General features: G+C 43.8%; 1 pseudogene; it reads left to right on the top strand.

Moving 5' to 3' along the window:
* Positions 1-418: 418 nt before the first annotated feature.
* On the top strand, positions 419-4,183 carry LOC123491559 (annotated as a pseudogene).
* Positions 4,184-19,050: the final 14,867 nt, after the last annotated feature.

Below are 19,050 nucleotides of genomic sequence, written 5' to 3'. Positions count from 1 at the left end.
GCCATTGGTCCCATGTTTCATGAGCTGAAATAAAAGATCCCTGAAAGGTTCCATACACACAAAAAAGCTTATTTCACTCACCATCTTTTTTGCATACATTTGTTTACATCCCTGTTAGTGGCAGATCCCCTTTGCCAAGATAATCCATCCACTTGACAGGTGTGTGGTATATCAAGAAGCTGATTAAACAGCATGATCATTACACAGGTGCACCTTTGTGCTGAAGACAATAAAAAGGCCACTCTGCAAATGTGCAGTTTTGTCACAGAACACAATGTCAGCGATGTTTCTAAGTTTTTAAGGAGGTGCAATTGGCATGTTGACTGCAGGAACAGTCCACCAGAGCTTTTGCCAGATAATTTAATGTTCGCTATTTTTCAACTATAAACTGCCTCTGAATTGCTTGAGAATTTACAGTATGTCCAACCGGCCTCACAACTTCAGACCACGTGTGTCCACACCAGCCCAGGACTCCACATCCGGCTTCTTCGCCTGCGGGATCGTTTGAGACCAGCCACCCAGACAGCCTGAAAACTCTGTCTGATTGGCTGTGCCTGGCTCCCCAGTGGGTGGGCCTGTGCCCTCCCCAGGCCCACCAATGGCTGCGCCCTGCCCAGTCACGTGAAATCCATAGATTAGGCCCTAATGAATTTATTTCAATTCGACTGATTTCCTTATATGAACTGTAACTCAGTAAAATCGTTGAAATTGTTGCATGTTGCGTTTATATTTTTTGTTCAGTATATATTTGACTCTGTTATACGGTCCTCAATGGCTACAATGGGTATTATACGGAAGTCGTAACGAGCAACGCGCGTGACTGATATGCCCAGTTGCCAATTGTATCCCGTTTATGTGGAGTTCAGCCAATCAGCTTAAACGGGCGGGAAGTTTCCACCCCATCAGCGTTAGTAAAGGAGAAGCATTATTCACTATGTACATGTTCAAAGGAGTATAGACCGCAACTTTAATGTCATCCAGGGAATGAAGACACTAAAGGTAATAAAAAGTCATATTTTAACTTATAGTATGTATGTAGTAGTAGTCTTGCGGTTTAATGTAAAGTTGTGGTCATCAATTCATATAAGACAAATATGAAAGAAATCTCAGAAGACAGTTCGGACCCTCCCTGGGAAAAAGAAAGTGAACAAAATAATAATAAATCACATGTTGACGATATGTCGGGGATTTCCTACCATTTATCGCTTTAACTTTATAAGGTGTATGTCCGTATTATCTGTCTCTGTTTGTACTGCTGTTACAGTAGCCAAGTTTGTTGTTCACTGTCAGATGAATCGCGTTGCTAGACACTACGCAATAGCCTGGGAACTAGGTTACCGTCAGATAAGCACAGACCACAGACTTCAATTAACGTAACCTGATTTTATATCAGGTGTTAAGTCAATGTTATCAGTGAAAATACTTGTTTCACCGTTCTGTCAAATCTTGCTGTGTTGTCTCATATGTGATTTTGGTCACAGGGAGCGTTGAAAGACAGCAAAACAGCACCGAGTGACAGGTGAGTACATACGGGCAATATCAGGTTAGGTAGGTCTAGGTGCTCAATGCTTGTAGAGACATATGCTAACGTACATTCAAACCCAAAACAGAAAGACTGTTTGAGGTAATTGCTATAACGAAACTACCTTATCTCATGAATTGCTTTTTTTACGTAACTCAAAGTACACGCTAATTATGTAATGATTAACACAAACCTGCAGTTATATTGTCCATTTGGCGTTTGCAATCAGCAATCACCTGAATCAAAACCAATTTACCCTCCTCTTGTGCTCACAAAAATAACCCTAAACACAAGGAACATAAGGAAATGGAACTCCAGACTTTTCCCTTTTTCCCCTGTCCTCAATTGGAAGAATAGTCCAAATCCTGCTTTCCCACACTGCAACAGCAGGTCTACTGGTCTTAACACCTGTAACCAGCCTGTTGAAACCACCAGACTGGGTGTTTATTTAACAATGGCTGCTTAACCCCAGTTGTAGGCTAGGCTACTAATTCACAAACCTTTGGTTGCAGAGCTTAACAATAGACTCCCTGAAAAATAAGCATCTGATCCCAAAAGCATTGGAGACTATTTGCATCGAACCTGCTGAGTTTTGAGATATCAGAAAGTTGTAAACCAAAATGAGGGCTTTGAGAAGTCATAAAAGAAAATTTCATGCAAGACTTGTCATAGAGAAAGGAACATGGCAATCTGAACATCTATCTCTTCATCAGGTCCTAGTGAGAACCTTACAGAAACAGATGGGTATTTCTCCAGGTAACTATTAGTAATAATATTAATGTATTACGTTGTTATAAATGACTTGAATGTAATAAAACATGTGTTTGAAATAAGTTCATGTATGTTGGCAGTTGAAGTGAACAGATAGTTCCTCATTTTTGTGGTAACAGATAGGAAATCGACACTTTCTGTTAACAAATGTCTCTCATTCAGCTACACCCACTATAACAAGGTAATGGTATTTTACAGTGGAGCATGGTTTTTTCTTTCAGCAGTTCTTTCTCTATGGACCTCATGGAGGAGTATAAGATGGACCACAAGCGGCGAGGCATGGCTCCATTTTCAACCAGGAGCGCTTTTTCATGCCTTTGGGGGATGCCTGACCGCAACGTGGACCAATGTTGACCGCTACAACCTGGTCAAAAGGTATACATGGCATCAGATATGACCGTGCTTCATAACTCCCAGACCGGTTCAGTCAACTGTAGCAGTTGATGTAATTGTTTAAAAGTTCATGCCTAAACATGTTTGACACTTGATTTTTTCTGATTCAGATTTCAGACTTGAACTTTTAAGTGCAGGCCTATGATGAACTGAAGGTGGAGGGAAGTTCTGGATAAAATCAGTGAGGGTAAGCAGCACTTCAAGTCATTCGATACCACCAACAATCAGCTTAACATTCATTCCACAGTGCATCAGTCACAGTCTGTATTATACTTCAGAATAATAAATCATACGCCTGATACCTATAGCTGCTGAGACAAAAATCATGATGCAGACTGCTTGCGGGTGCCTTTCTGAGCCACGGAGAAAGCAACTATGTCTATGCTTACGACAACAAGATCTCCATCCAGGACATCACTGCCCTGTTCAAAGGAGACAAGTGTAAGAGCCTGGTGGTCAAGCCTAAGATCTTCATACTGCAGGTAAACAGTCAGATGATGCCTTTGAATATAACCATTTTAGATGGAAACCCTTTTAAACCAGTACTGTTGACTCATAGACCTATTCTGCCGGTGAAGGCAAATCTTCCTTCAGACGCCATACTATTATTTTCCATTCTATTTGTAAACATTTGATCCACATAACCAAAAATATATACTGCTAAATCAAAACAAATTTTATATAATAATGACCATCATATTAATTGACGCTGACAGTTTTATGTTTGATTTGATTGACAATTTACAGGTAAGCCGCGGGGAGAAACATGACGAACCAGTGACCCCCATGGACGTGGTGGACAGCTGGGCAAAGACCAACGAGGTGGTGGTGGACGCTGGTATCTCCATAATTCTTTCGCTGGCGCTGACTTCATCATGTGCTACTCTGTGGCTGAAGGCAGCGGAAGACATGGTACACAGCTGAGATAGTCCATTACCGAAAACCAAAATAAATACTATAAAAATTGTGGTTGTAAACGAGGATAGATGCATAGGCCAGTGATGCAGAGAGAATAAAGACATACATTCATTATTTTAATTCCTTATCAACAGACTCAGTTACTATTTTGTACCCAACTCCTTCTTACTGTAACTTGTATATAGTTATGCTGTTTAGACAATATCCAAAATAACTGCTTCCTTGTGTTAGTGTTATGGCGTTTTGATCACTTGATTATGTTTTGCTTCACTTGGATTAATGGAATTCAGATCTAACTGACATACTGTTCCTGTCTCCCTGTGTGTGTTTGTGCAGGTTACTATTCCCACCGCGAGACGATCAATGGCTCCTGGTACATCCAGGACCTGTGTGGGGCCGTCTGGTAAGTTCGGGGATTCCTGAGTTCATGGAGCCCTGGACCCTGGTCAACAGGAAGGTGTCCATGAGGAGCCGCCGTGAATTGTAACGGACCTGACCGCCATCGGGAAGAAACAGACGTCCCCTGCTTCGCCTTCCATGCTCACCAAGAAGCTCTACTTCCCACCCAAGAAGCAGTAAGGGTTCCATCCACTGGGCAGCTACTACGTCATTCTGAATCTTGCTGCAGTTGCTTTTAATGTTTTTAGAGAACGGCACTGAATTCATGGAATCTGCTGTCGTTGGGAGAAGGGGTGTCCTGACTATAACAAGTTCGGGTTGTTCTTTGTTAAACTTCTTTTTTGGTTCAAGATTATTTGTGATTTTTGTCTTGAGGATCATGAAATGCACAAATCAAGCCAGCATTTTCCCCTTTATTCTAATCTTCTTCCCTATGAAACCAGCAGAGGTCCTGTCGTGAGGCGATCTACTGTGCTTGCAATGCTATTTAAACACACATTCTGTGGTGGCAAAACCTGACCCTAAAACAAAGCACTACCATACCAGGAAACCGCTTGGCTGGGATCGGCTCAGGCTTCCCCTCGTTGCGATCGAGGTCATGGAATGTGGCCTTGAGGCAGGTAAAAGAGTTGAGCATTAACATTTAAAATGACTTTATTCTCTGTCTGTCGATAGCCACGGTTAAAAGATAATTTTTGTAATTGATTTTGCACAACACCAGTGCCTTTAGGCCTTTCTCTTGAGAGAATACTGCTAATTCTTATCATTGAGTAATGGTTCCTGGGCTTGATTTGTTTACCCTTAACTATCTGTGTCAAATATACAAAGACATTTGCAAATTGTTTGAAGGAGGCAGTGGCTCTGGGGTTAAATCCCTATTTTGCATCCAAGAGGTTGGGGGTTTGATTCTCATCTCTTGTGCAAGTTTCTGCAACTGTCGTTGTCCAACATGGGAAGAAAAGTGCTGATTGTGTTAAGATGAGCTGCTGGTGGCTCTGGGGTTGAATGCCTTCTCAAAACCAAGAGGATGTGGGTTCTTACCATATAAATACTTCTGCCCTACTAATCACTTCCTCAGTCCCAGAGTCATGTGATACCTTTTGAGAAAAGGTTCACAAGTTGATGATGGTTCTAACCTCATAACTTGATGGTTTCCCAAAACTGTCGATGTCAAATATATGAAGAGATATATCCTTGGTACAAGAAGGCAGTGGCTCCTTGGGGTTGAATCCCTGTCTTGCAGCCGACAGGTTGCAGGTTCATTCTCATCTTTGCTTTCAAAATTACTAAGAGAAGGGTTAATAGAAGGGAGTTCAGGATCTCACCCAAAGGCACAGGGTTGTAGGTTTGAAACCTACTGCATGACTCTGAAGCATGGCTGTGTGGACAACAGGGACTCTGCTGCAGAGCGCAGTCAAGGCCACTAGGAGTGGTTGCCACATCATGATGGCAGGAGAATGGTGGCGTTGGTACAAAAGTGTGCATTGGCTGGGTCTGTTAATCCTGGGGGTCCCCTGCCATGGTTCCTCAGCAGTGGTTTTGGGGAAAATCCCTGAAAAGTAGACTGTCCGAAATACAAATCTTTCTTTTTGGAGGGATTTTTCCCTGGTAAACCACTGCTTTTATGCACAGAATGGGAACCCCAGGTATTAACCCCCATCAAACTCCAACCACTACAGTGTCAACGGAACCACACTCATGACTGGGATCAAACCAACAATCTCACGGGCACAAGCCTTACAATCTGTGCCACCTATTGCTTCACACTTCTTAAACACATCTCTTTCAGATGTTTGACATCGTAACATTGGGGAAACGTGACACTCAAATCACAAGAGATGAGGATTGAACCCACAATCCCCTCAATGCTGGTATTTAACCCTAAATCCTTCACACTTGAAGCGCTTCTCTCTTGTATGCTCTGACATCAACAGTTACAGAGACTGTCAATCAAGCACAAGAGATATGATTGAACCCACAACCTCCAACTTCAAGGCAGGGACCAAACCCTTATCCACTGCCCCCCATCTGGTCCTCTGTAGTCGACAGGATGAACGTTAGACTTCCACAGCTGTAAGTGGTCCTCCATTGCCTATGCAGTCTCTTGCTCCTGTCCTTAATGTTTCATTCCATTTGGGGAAAAACTGAGAAAACTTTGCAAAAAGATGAGTTCAAACAGCACCATGACGTGCCTCATAATATGTTGCCTCTCCACTTAGGACCTCTGAGTTTACTTTGTCAAAAGGGAATTTGTGTTGTTTCACTATGTACTGGATGCTTATTTTGATAACTCAAATTTAGCTTTGCATGTTTTTAAAGTGGTACGCTAAATGAAAACAAACAACTCCTGGAAAGTGGTAGCTCAATTGGTAGTGCATGGCGCTTGTAACGCCAGGGTAGTGGGTTCAATCCTCGACCACCCATACCCAAAAATGTGTATGCACACATGACTGTAAGTCGCTGGGATAAAAAAGCATCTGCTAAATGGCATATTATTATTATTAAAGTGTCTCAGGAGTCAAGTGTCTAGTGTTTCAAAGACGTTGGCAACGCCCAAGTTTGGTCACATGATCCACTGTACTACTACTGACTCAGAAAGACCAAAGAAGTCATATACAGAGCATTGTTTACTGCCACTATGGTGCCATCATTTGGTAATTCAAATCAATGGCCTTTTAATTAACTATATATACTTCAAAAAAAAGCTTTTTACCATTGTTCTTTAATTGAGGGTATTTGACAACTGTTTTCATCTTAAGATCACTTTATTGGTTAATTACACATTGGGCCCAGGATTGAAACCCTCCGGTTGCTGGCGCACGGCTCTAACCGTTAGGCTACCTGCTGCCCTCATTTTGTACAACTTTAACAGTACCAATCTTTTTTTTTTTTTTACACCACATGACTACAGGCATATTCTTCAGCCAGAAAATATGCTAGTGTGTGCATTATATATGCCTAGATAAGACAACCTAGGTTACCAATCAACGATCTCACAGTTTTAAAAAATCTTTTTTATCATTGTTAGTCACTTGGAGATATTTAGCTAAAGCAATGACAATGCACGAGGTACTGCTTATTTGTAGCTAAACCGAGTGTTGGACACCAATTCATGTTTCTATTTCTGAGGTGTATAAGAACACGGGGACCATTTTATTCACCGTTGGTGTGATACTTTTCTTGTTATGTGGTCTACCAGGGAAATTTGGCTCTGAGCTTTGGGAGATGTGGGATTGCACTACTAGCATTTGGAGTAGGTGCGGGGCTCCTATTGAATTAGAATCTCCTTATTTTATACAATTACAGTTGTAAACTTGAAATATGTTTAGGTTTTTATGATTTGAAATTAAAGTCAATTGAGGTGCACATAAATAATTAAATTGAATTTAGAATTCCGTCTCAGTTCTCTTTAATCTTTGTAAACATTAGAATGGATAATCTCATTATATACACACACACACGTCATTACTATTTCATATTCAGAACTTTGCTCTTCTATAAGAAATGACACTAGCTACTAGACAATTACTGCAACGGCCATGATTGCAGAAAAAATATGTATTAGTATTCAGGAAAATGCTTTCATATGATATTTCTTTCAATACTTATATTAATTCCAAATGACTTCGCTGGGTATCACTTCCAAGACTGTAAACAGTGTAAACCAAAACCTAGAATGATCTGCAGGGTTAGTAAGAAAAAGCGCACAATTATCAAAATAAACGGAAGAAATGGCGAAGAAGTGCTGCTGCTCAGTAGTCCTTCAGTTTGACACGGTGTGTGTGTGGGTTACTCCTCATGGCTTGCGCTGGATCTGTTCTACAGGGAGCTGAAGTTGGCCGGATTCCTTAGACGCCTCAAATCTTCTTCCACCCCAAGGATGACACACACACAATCAGCAGAAGCCCCGCATAGACTAACACACCAGTGGAAAGTCCATTAAGCAGTGATCAGACATTCTGCAGTGCCTTGTATAAGTATAGCAAAGTACCGAAGCTAACCTCTCAGATCATTGTACTTCTGCACGTTAGCGCTCCTTGTTGGTGTCTTTTGTGGAAGTAATACAGGAACTGCCTGTCTTTGGCGCTCTGGATAGACATAATCCCCACAGAGCAAAAGAACACAACCACCATGATCCATCTGGAACACAACCACTATGATCCATCTGAACACAACCACCTTGATCCATCTGAACACAACCACCATGTGATCCATCTGAACACAACCACTACGGGATCCATCTGAACACAACCACCTTGATCCATCTTGGAACACAACCACCTTGATCCAGCTGAACACAACCACCTTGATCCATCTAGTACATACTGAACTTGTGTGTATCACTTGCTCATAAGTATCAGGCTTGAATTCTAACTTGAGATAACTGTGTGCAACTCGAACCTCTACGAATCATGCACCGATGTCATTAGAAGATTTGATCAAAAGACAGGTGATGCACCTAGCAGCGTAATAGAGGAAGGTTGGCAAAGCAGTTTCTTGTTGCATAGCATGGATGTATACAGCTCTACTGTACTTGATGATAGAATGAAAATAATATGGGACGTAGGACACAGGTGCTGTGGGACGAACTGGATGGTTTATTGGCCAGACTCTCTTGTGTCATCAATACCTGGGGGGAACCCTTCTTCAATACAGTGCATCCTATACACATTGGGTAGTACACATTGCAGCCACAAGAGGGCAGATACACGTGACATTTCTCTGTTACACTTCTTGCATATCACCTGTGTTTTTGATTACATCTACCATTGACATCAATGTAGAGGTTTGAGCTGCACACAGTTATCTAAAGTTAGAATTTAACCCCAATAAATCCTTCATATACTGTAGCATGGTATGGCAGCAATGGAGGAGTAGGTCACATATGGGCACTTGACTACTCTGACAGCCTTAAGTTATTGTAAAGAGACCAGGCGTGACTGAAATGAAAATGAAAGCCCTTGTTCAAGTGCCCTGTAGTGACAGTACTCTTTGTGTACACAAGGGGAGACATTGCCTTGGCTACTTGTTTTGAGACAGTGTACTATACCTGCTTGTTGAGGACATAGCATGGTTAGGTTCCTGTACTATACCTGCTTGGTGAGGACATAGCATGGCTAGATTCTGTACTATACCTGCTTGGTGTGAGGACATAGCATGGTTAGATTCCTGTACTATACCTGCTTGGTGAGGACATAGCATGGTTAGATTCTGTACTATACCTGCTTGGTGAGGACATAGCATGGTTAGATTCATGTACTATACCTGCTTGGTGGAGGACATTGCATGGTTAGGTTCCTGTACTATACCTGCTTGTTGAGGACATTGCATGGTTAGGTTCCTGTACTATACCTGCTTGGTGAGGACATAGCATGGTTAGGTTCCTGTACTATACCTGCTTGGTGAGTGACATTGCATGGTTAGGTTCCCTGTACTATACCTGCTTGGTGAGGACATAGCATGTTAGGTCTGTACTATACCTGCTTGGTGAGGACATAGCATGGTTAGGTTCCTGTACTATACCCGCTTGGTGAGGACATAGCATGGTTAGGTTCCTGTACTATACCTGCTTGGTGAGGACATAGCATGGTTAGATTCCTGTACTATACCTGCTTGGTGAGACATAGTAGGCGAAGACCTCCGATGCTGGGTGCAGTAGGTGAGGAAGTAGGTGACGGGCTCCATGACGCCCCAGGAGTACACCACCAGGTGAGCCAGGCCAAGGCCCCACTCCTGCACACAGACAGCAGGCCCACACCTGTCCACAGAGTCCTGAGGAGTGAAACCTGCACTGCGCGCTAGCTGTGCCTCTGCCTGTATAGGGAATCATGGGTGACAGAGGTTACTAGTGATAGCTAAAACAGGCTCTCCCACTCACGCAATCTTATCTTTGAAGGTTTACCGAGACAGCTTTATGGTTGTCTATCAAAGGGTAGGTACAGAGCACAGAGACGAGAGAGATGAGACAAGATATTCAAGAGAAAGAGAAATAAAGAGCGTAGAGAAGAGACAGACGGAATGAAAGAGAAAGAACAAGAGAGACACTGAGTCAGAAGTGCTCCTCTCCCCTCCAGTACCTCTTCCAGAGGTGAGAGGTCCTGTTTGAGTCCATCCAGCCCTCCATCAGGCCGCTGCCTCTCCTTCAGCAGGTGGTGGTCAGGCAGGTGGAGGGCCATGTGGAGCAAATACACCATGTGCTTCATGTCCTCCACGTCCGCCACATGCTCACTGGACACACTGGACGCCGGACACACAGAACATGGGTGGGAATTCATTACAATACAGGCACTTTGGGAACTCGGGTGTCAAAATGATTACACTTTGGGAACATGCATCACTATTCCACCATCCACCTCACCGGAGGTTGATGATGAGGAGGAGGATCATGCTGATACTCAAATGACTAATGATGTTTCTTTTTTAGAATGACTGATAAAGATCAATTGATATCATCATCATCATGGTCCTCTGTAGCTCAGTTGGTAGAGCATACCTTGCTACCCCAGGATAGTGGGTTTGATCTCAGACCGCCCATACTTAAAATGTAAGGTTAATGACACTAAGTCACTCTGGATAAAAGCAGCTGCTAAATGGCATATATTATTATATCATCATGATTTCTTAAAGTGTTTAAACTTCCTATGCTTTGGGAAATAGTTGCTTTACCTCTTTCAGGGGAGGAACGTTGTATACAGCATCATTGATGAGGAGCTGGAAGTCTTTGTCCAGGAGAGTGTCCATAGAGGTGGTGTTAGCTGAATTGCCCATCTGAGGACAGTGAGGATCACAGATGGATAGTCTCTACAGAGGTGGTGTCTATAGAGGTGGTGTCTACAGAGTGGTGGTGGCTCACAGAGGCGGCTACAGAGGCGGTGTCTACAGAGGCGGTGTCTATAGAGTGTGGTGCTCCACAGAGGTGGTGTCTCACAGAGGTGGTGTCTACAGAGGCGGTGTCTATAGAGGTGGAGTCTACAGAAGCAATGTCTACAGAGGCGGTGTCTACAGAGGTGGTGTCTACAGAGGTGGTGTCTCACAGAGGTGGTGTGTCTACAGAGGTGGTGGCCTGGCAGAGGTGGTGTCTACAGAGGCGGTGTCTACAAAGGTGGTGTCTACAGAGGTGGTGTCTACAGAGGCGGTGTCTATAGAGGCGGTGTCTACTGAGGCGGTGTCTACAGAGGCGGTGTCTACAGAGGCGGGCAAGGTCTACAGAGCATGGTGTCTACAGAGGCTGTGTCTACAGAGCTGCGGTGTCTACAGAGGCGGTGTCTACAGAGGCGGTGGCTCCAGAGCAGGTTTATACAGAGGCGGTGTCTATAGAGGTGGTGTCTACAGAGTGGGGTGTGTCTTTACAGAGGCGGTGTCTGCAGAGCCCGAGGCGGCCTCACAGAGGTGGTGTCTACAGAGGCGGTGGGGCTGCCCAGAGGCGGTGTCTACAGAGGCGGTGACTCACAGAGGTGGTGTCTTTACAGAGGCGGTGTCTATAGAGGCGGTGTCTACAGAGGCAAGTTTCAACAGAGGCGGTGTCTACAGAACACACACACACACAGGACCATATTCATAAAGGATTTCAGAGGAGTGCTGATCTAGGATCAGTTCTGCCCTGTCCATTAAAAATCATATTTGTTATTATCTAAAAGGCTAAACTGATCCTAGATAGGCACTTTACTCTAAAATGCTTTATGAATACGGGGCCAGCGTGTACATTTGTGTGTGTCTACAAGCGTGTGTGTGTACGCCCTACCTTTGGTGAGCACGGAGGCAGAGGTGACTCCCGGTCTTCTTTCTCTGTAGGTCGGGGATGAGGTCTCCTACAGTCATCAACATGGGCCTGAGGAAAACAGACAGCGCTCCTAAGCCTGAGTGGGTAGCGCAAAGCACAGCAATCGACGCCCATAAGTGTTTATACTGCAACTACACATCTAGACCGCGACAGAGAAAAACACTCAGGTCAAATGGGCAAGTTAATGGCCTTGTGTTTAGAATGCAGCGCAGCTCATTCTCACCGCTTTATACTGAGCTCATTGCATGCAATAATATATGGGATTGTCGCAGGTCTTTGTGTTTATTATTAATAGTGATAAGGAACAGTTCAACAAAGATTACAATTCTAAAGCCATTCATCAAAGGCTGGTACTTTAGAAATAAAGTAAAATACACTGTGTGTAAAGTCAAGGCAGCCAGAGTAATGGAATAGTTCTAGAAAGGTGTACTGTAATGACAGTATCGTACCACTAGAGGGTGCTAGGGTACTGCAGAAGAATCACTTGGGAGTGACATAATCCACTGTGGCTGTCTGGGATGTATCTGAAATGAGAGAGAGAACACATTACAGAAGGTATTTATTTTACCTTTATTTTAACAGGGAGTCCTATCTAGGCCAAGGTCTCCTTCACAAGGAAGCCCTGCATTCACAATTTACAAAACACAAAGAGATAAAAATGACAAATACTGTACATTTAAGAAAAACAAATCACATTAAAAATCAGCAACAGGTCTCCATTCAACATTTTGAACAGCCCGAGGCACCAGAACATCCTTTACAAGGAACTCTGTAGGATCTTTCTATACATGGGGTGCAAAGAAAACAGAATGTCTTAGTGACACCAGCTCAATATCATCAGAATCAACAGAAGCCATCCTTGGCAAACTATCATGCTGCCAAAGACAGAAAGACAAACATTTGAAGTTCTACATGATAAAAAAATAGAGTCAGCAAATGACCAGCTTTTATTCTTCATACCATCTCTTTGTTTTCCAGGGCGGGGCTCGAGACAACGCGAGCTCCGATTATAAAAAAAATTATGCAGCCAGTCATTACAAAAGTCCTTTTACTGAGATACTGTGTGATATAAACATTGAGATATATATATAAGGACATATTTCCAGAATCTCATTTCCAAGACACTGTATCATTATATTACCTTTAAACAGCCTTATCTTGCTGCATCACCCCCAAACAACCACAGATATAGCCTACAGCCAACTGACTTTTTCGTTGACTACACCATGTCAAACTTTCTGCTGACGCAACATTTCTCCATTTGTATTCAATACCTTTCTTGGCTTGGATGGAAGATGGAAACTGTCTGCAAGGATGATGCACAATCACTTTCCTCTCACCATCACTATCCAATCTCACTGAGGTAATGGTAAAAGGCTGGCTCTCACCAATCTCCACATGACACGAAGCCACAGAGACTTAGCCTGGCTAAACCAGACTGAAGGGTGATTGTCAATGGTGAGCTTATAGCATCTAGTCTGGTCAACCAGGCTAAGGATCATAGACACTGATGCTTTTACTTGAATACTTGAAAATAGACACACAGAATGGTGCTGAGCCTCAAGGTTTTCCATTTCCATATCAACGCCCTATTACGGATTCATCCGATTCATCCCCTTTACTAATCTGTTGCTGAGTAGTAAAATGATTTGCCATTAAGTTTAATGGTTGGGAATATGTCGCTGGCACTGGACCTGGAAGCAATGAAAGAAGCTGTAAGATAAGGGACGTAGAGTGAAAATAGCTGTAAAAATGTGTGTGTGTGTACTGAAGCACTTGTATAAATGTGTGTGAATGTGTGTGTGGGTGTTTAAATTGAGTGTGTGTAAAGAGATTCTGTATAGTGCTACAATTATACCAACACAACTCCCAAGAGGTATTGTGATGCCTTATACATGCATTCACCCACAGACAACTGCTACTCTAGCACATAGCTCACACGCACAACCACAGTGGGTAAAGACATATGGTTGTGTTAAATGTGAGAGGTGAATAAAGGTTTAGGTCATAACTGTAATTAATGATTAATTACCTACCCACACCATTCAAATGGAAATGACTCCATCTGGTACCGACATCTTGATATTTGCCAACGCATGCCTAGTGAACATGTAAACACTACCTTCTGGCCAGCAACAACAAGTTGGGCCCCTTTGAATTGGTAAGTTTAGTAAAGCATGTTACTGCAGTGAGTTACTTTAAAGTGATCAAATGCCAAAGACTATTCAAAATATAAACATTCTTTCTGACGGCATTAGGAAGCCTAAAGTGTGACATCATGGTGACTTTAAAGTGATGAAATGTCAATATCTACTACACTAAATGTAGACACTACTCTTCTGAATCTCAAGGCACGGTCAGCATTAGGAGCTTAAAGAATGAGTGAAGAATGACTTAAGAGTGAAAAAAATTGATTTTGTCAAAATTGATTCTGTCTCCTGTTGCATAACAGTAAAATGTAAAAGGAGTCTTGGTGGTTGAACGATCTGTGAGTTCCCTGTCTCAGCAGCAGTGACATCCAGGGACCTGACAATGTGTGTAAGGCTGCTCGTGTCTGGACAGTCCATAGCTGTCAGCCAATCAATATCACATTAAAGCAGGAGTGCTGATGCCATCCATACACTGCCATAGAGCTATAGGTCCAAGACACTGCACAGAGGAAAGGACAGGGATCCGCCAGAGGGAAGGGAGCAGTAGACTTACGCACCAGTGGTTATGGTTAAGAGGAGAAGGCAGGAAACACTGATGAGACGAGAGACATCCAGGCCTTAAGTGGGCAGGCTCCAGCAATAAGCAGGGTAGGTTACTTTAAAATGTAACCTGCTACAGCTACTAGGCCGGGAAGATACTAATATCGCAATATTTTTCCATGGCAAAAATGAAAACACGAAGGTCCTGTAAAAACCTGCTGTATGTAATATATTGTGTGCTATAGCTTGGAAAATAAATAAATGTGACTCTGGATGACAACATTATGATGTTTGCTTCTAACATTAGGCTGTTTTCCTAAAGGAGTTAAAACTGTGGTTTCCTTGCCGTGGTAATGGACTCGGAGGCAAAGGTCGAGAGCCATGCGCCCTCCAACATTGGGTCCTGCCAAGCCGCACTGCTCGCTAAACCCGGAAGCCAGCCGCACCAATGTGTCGGAGGAAACACTGTACAACTTAAGTGACCGGTCAGCCTGCAGGTGCGCCGGCCCGCCACAAGGAGTCGCTAGAGCTAAGCAAGCCTCCCCGGCCTAACCCTCCTCCCCAAACCCGGACGCATGCTGGGCCAATTGTTCACAACTCTATGGGACTCCACGGCCGGCCAGACACAGCCTGGGATCAAACCCGGGTCTGTAGTGATGCCTAGCACTGCGATGCAGTGCTTCAGGACTGCGCGGCTCGGGAGGCCCCCTTGCCGTGATACTAACGAGTACTGGGATACTGGCATCATCCCAGCCCTACTAGTTAACTGTCCAAAATTCTAAATCAGAACGTAATCCAATTCAATAATTGGATTCATAAATCAGTAAACAATGGTTTCAGTAGGGAAAGCAACAGGAACTCTACTGGCTGTTAGTTCAAAACTCACTATATTGCATATAAGGATGGTTATGAGTAATACAGTACTTGAACGAAAGATCTAGTAAATTGAGACCCCGACTGAGTTCCAAAATTATGTGCATATATATAAACGGTCCGCTGGCCTACAAAAGGGTGGGCCTACAAAGGGGCGTGGCCGCCAGTTGCCATCCACCGCCTAGACTGAAAACACACCAGAACCCTGAACATAGACAGGTTCCACAGTGAAAATATTAGAACCCTCTGAACATAGACAGGTTCCACAGTGAATACACTAGAACCCCCTGAACATAGACAGGTTCCACAGTGAATACACTAGAACTCCTCCTGAACACCAGGTTCCAGCAGTGGAAACACTAGAACCCCCTGAACATAGACAGGTTCCACAAGTGAAAACACTAGAACCCCCTTGAACATAGACAGGTTCCACAGTGAAAATACTAGAACCCCCTGAACATAGACAGGTTCCACAGTGAAAACACTAGAACCTGAACATAGACAGGTTCCACAGTGAAAACACTAGAACCCCTGAACATAGACAGGTTCCACAGTGAAAACACTAGAACCCCCTGAACATAGACAGGTTCCAGTGGAAACACTAGAACCCCTGAACATACAGGTTCCACAGTGAAAACACTAGAACCCCCTGAACATAGACAGGTTCCACATTGAAAACACTAGAACCCCTGAACATAGACAGGTTCCACAGTGAAAATACTAGAACCCCCTGAACATAGACAGGTTCCACAGTGAAAACACTAGAACCCCCTGAACATAGAGCAGGTTCCACAGTGAAAATACTAGAACCCCTGAACATAGACAGGTCCCACAGTGAAAACACTCAGAAACTCCCCCACGATAGACAGGTTCCACAGTGAAAACACTCAGAACCCCCCTCTGAACACAGAGACAGACCCACAGTGAAAAACACCAGAACCCCCTGAACATAGACAGGTTCCACAGCAGTGAAAACACTAGAACCCCCTGAACATACAGGTTCCACAGTGAAAACACTAGAACCCCTGAACATAGACAGGTTCCACATTGAAAACACTAGAACCCCCTGAACATAGACAGTTCCACAGTGAAAATACTAGAACCCCCCTGAACATAGACAGGTTCCAAGGGTGAAAACACTAGGAACCAATTCTGAACATAGACAGATTCCACAGTGAAAATATGCAAAACCATTAGTTTGATAAAGACAAAGAGCATATTTTCATCAGAATCATTATTTTATTTATTCAGGTAATTTGACTGAGAACACTGACTATTAAAGCGCACGTGACTGTGGTGTGTGTGTGCGCATTTGTCTGTTGTGTTTGTCTGTGTTTGTCTGTGTGTGTGTGTGTGTGTGTGTGTGTGTGTGTGTGTGTGTGTGTGTGTGTGCGCGTATGTGTATGCTTTTGTCTTGTTGTGTGTGTGTGTTTTATACATATGAAAAGTGCATGGATATGAGCCAAACTCGGAGGCACAAGCAATTTATCTCTGGGTGAAGATGCGCCAAGGCATAGTGAGTGGTGGTTAGACTGGGCTGACGACAGCTAACACCTGGAAATATGTAAGCAGTCAGGTTTAATGTGCCATGTTGCACTGTTCCCATCATACAAAACATCTAATGGGAGAGCAGACTGTCATGGTGGAACAGGAACACACTAAGTGTTATAGTATGAATACTGTGAAACAGTATTCCCTTCATATATCAATGGGGTGACAACGCACGCGGTCCTGTTGTGCTATAAAATGAATACCGTAATACAGTATTCCCTTCATATTTCAATGGGGTGGCAGAATGTATTGCCTTCATTGAGAGCTATAGTATGAATAATCCAGTGCTGCTTCCCACTTCCCAGCCAAGCACCTGGGGGGTGGAATGTAGTCTGGTCCCAGATCAGTTTTTTTCTGTATAGCACATATGCTTGTTAAGAAGAGAGAGTATATGGTCTGACAATGACCATAGTAGGACAGTAAGGGCAGCACAAACAGATCTGGGACCAGGTTAGATTGAATGCCCATGTCAATATACTGTCCAATACATTTCAATTTTACACCTTGCACTTTCTCCTGAAGGAGGATGGATGAACCACGGTTAGAGGTCAAAGCAGAGTCGCAGTATAGACATTTATAACCTCAGCTGTGATGAGGAGACTACACAAATCTAATACCTCAACAATGGCTGCACAACAAGATCATTTCTCTTCATGTCTGAAAATCAGGATCAGCAAACAAAAGCCACAGGCTATCCTCACCAACATCTAAACATGAGACACTCATTTAGCCTCCTCAGCGAGACACAGGCCGAGTCATGCGCAATTCCAAAACAAGAGGGACTTACTCCATCAGCGGCGTTCAATTGACCTGCACTCTTCCCCACATCTCGCTGTGAAATCAAAACACACAAAATTGCCCTCTCCACTGCCTCCCTCATCCAATCAATATGCACGTGTGTGAGGTAACTGCTGCAGCCACATCGCCTGGTCTCTCCGCGGACATTCACACATTTTGTGACTCCTTCAAGGAACAGAGGCTAGTAAAGCCACAGCTGATATTTACCCTCATTCCCCAGCTCTCATTTCTTATCTCCAAATGTGATTTCTATCTCAAAACAGATTGCATGATGGGACAGAGGAACTATATTAATTTTGCAGGAGTGTGGTTGGTTCTCAGAGTCAGACACAGTACATCATGATAAATTGTCCTTTCCTCCCTTCATAGAGCATGGTCAACCTGGAGTTCAAAGTGATATGCGCTGCTTCACCACTATCAGTTTGGATTCCAGGCTAGAAATACAGTTGGTTTGCAGAGGGTCCGCACAGCAGCAGTTTGAAGAGGCACTGTCCTTTCCTCCCTAGTAATGTGGGAGGCCATATCCCCTAGTGTTGATCAGGGGACATCATGGTGATTGATTGGAGACAGCCAGGCCGTGATCTGGGCTGGCTAATTTCCCCAAAGTGACCGGAAGCCGCCAGAGCCCAGCACCCAGGCAGGCAGACAGGACCAGACCCATATTGGTGGCTCCTGTCACAGGCTGAGCTATGGCCCTCGTGGGGACCCTGCATGGGAGCTCTGTTTCAGTACCCACCCCCACCTGTAACCGCCAATTCAGGGCTCGAACACCATCTCATGCTGAATTCTGAATGGTGCATTTGCTCTTTTCCCAATAGGCTCGATTTGAACATCTCTGATGGGTGTAAACAACATACCAACCTATCAGAAGGAATGATTACGCAATTGCATTTGGCTTAAACCTATCAAATCCTTTCACTCTACAGGAGTGCCGGTAGGGGCTTGGTGTTTGAGTTGAATTCACACACAGACCAATAGTGTTATCTGGGTCCACACCTCACACCCACTCCAGCCCCAATACATGTGTGTGTCTAGGTGGTACATTACTAGGGGCTATGGGGCGATTTGGACAAAAATTTAGAACCAACCCACCAATACCGTGGCCAGCTTGGGTCCACCAGCCCTGACTGATTGATCAATGACCAGAAGAGGAGGAGCAGGCATGGGTGCAGCTGGACACGGCCCAGGAAACAAAGACTATCTAACACAAGGTAGCCTAGCGGTTAGCGCATTGGGCCAATAACCAGCACAAGTGTTCTAGGGCTGACCCCATTTAGCCGACTGGTCAATTGTTTGCTCTATAGGCTGTTGGTCGAACGAGATTTCTTTAGTAGAGCAGTAGCAAAAATATATAG

This window comes from Coregonus clupeaformis, chromosome 1 (genome assembly GCF_020615455.1).
Source record: "Coregonus clupeaformis isolate EN_2021a chromosome 1, ASM2061545v1, whole genome shotgun sequence".
In the NCBI taxonomy this organism is placed as follows: domain Eukaryota; kingdom Metazoa; phylum Chordata; class Actinopteri; order Salmoniformes; family Salmonidae; genus Coregonus; species Coregonus clupeaformis.
The sequence above is the reverse complement of the archived record's forward strand: the minus strand, read 5'-3'. Positions and strand labels throughout refer to the sequence as shown.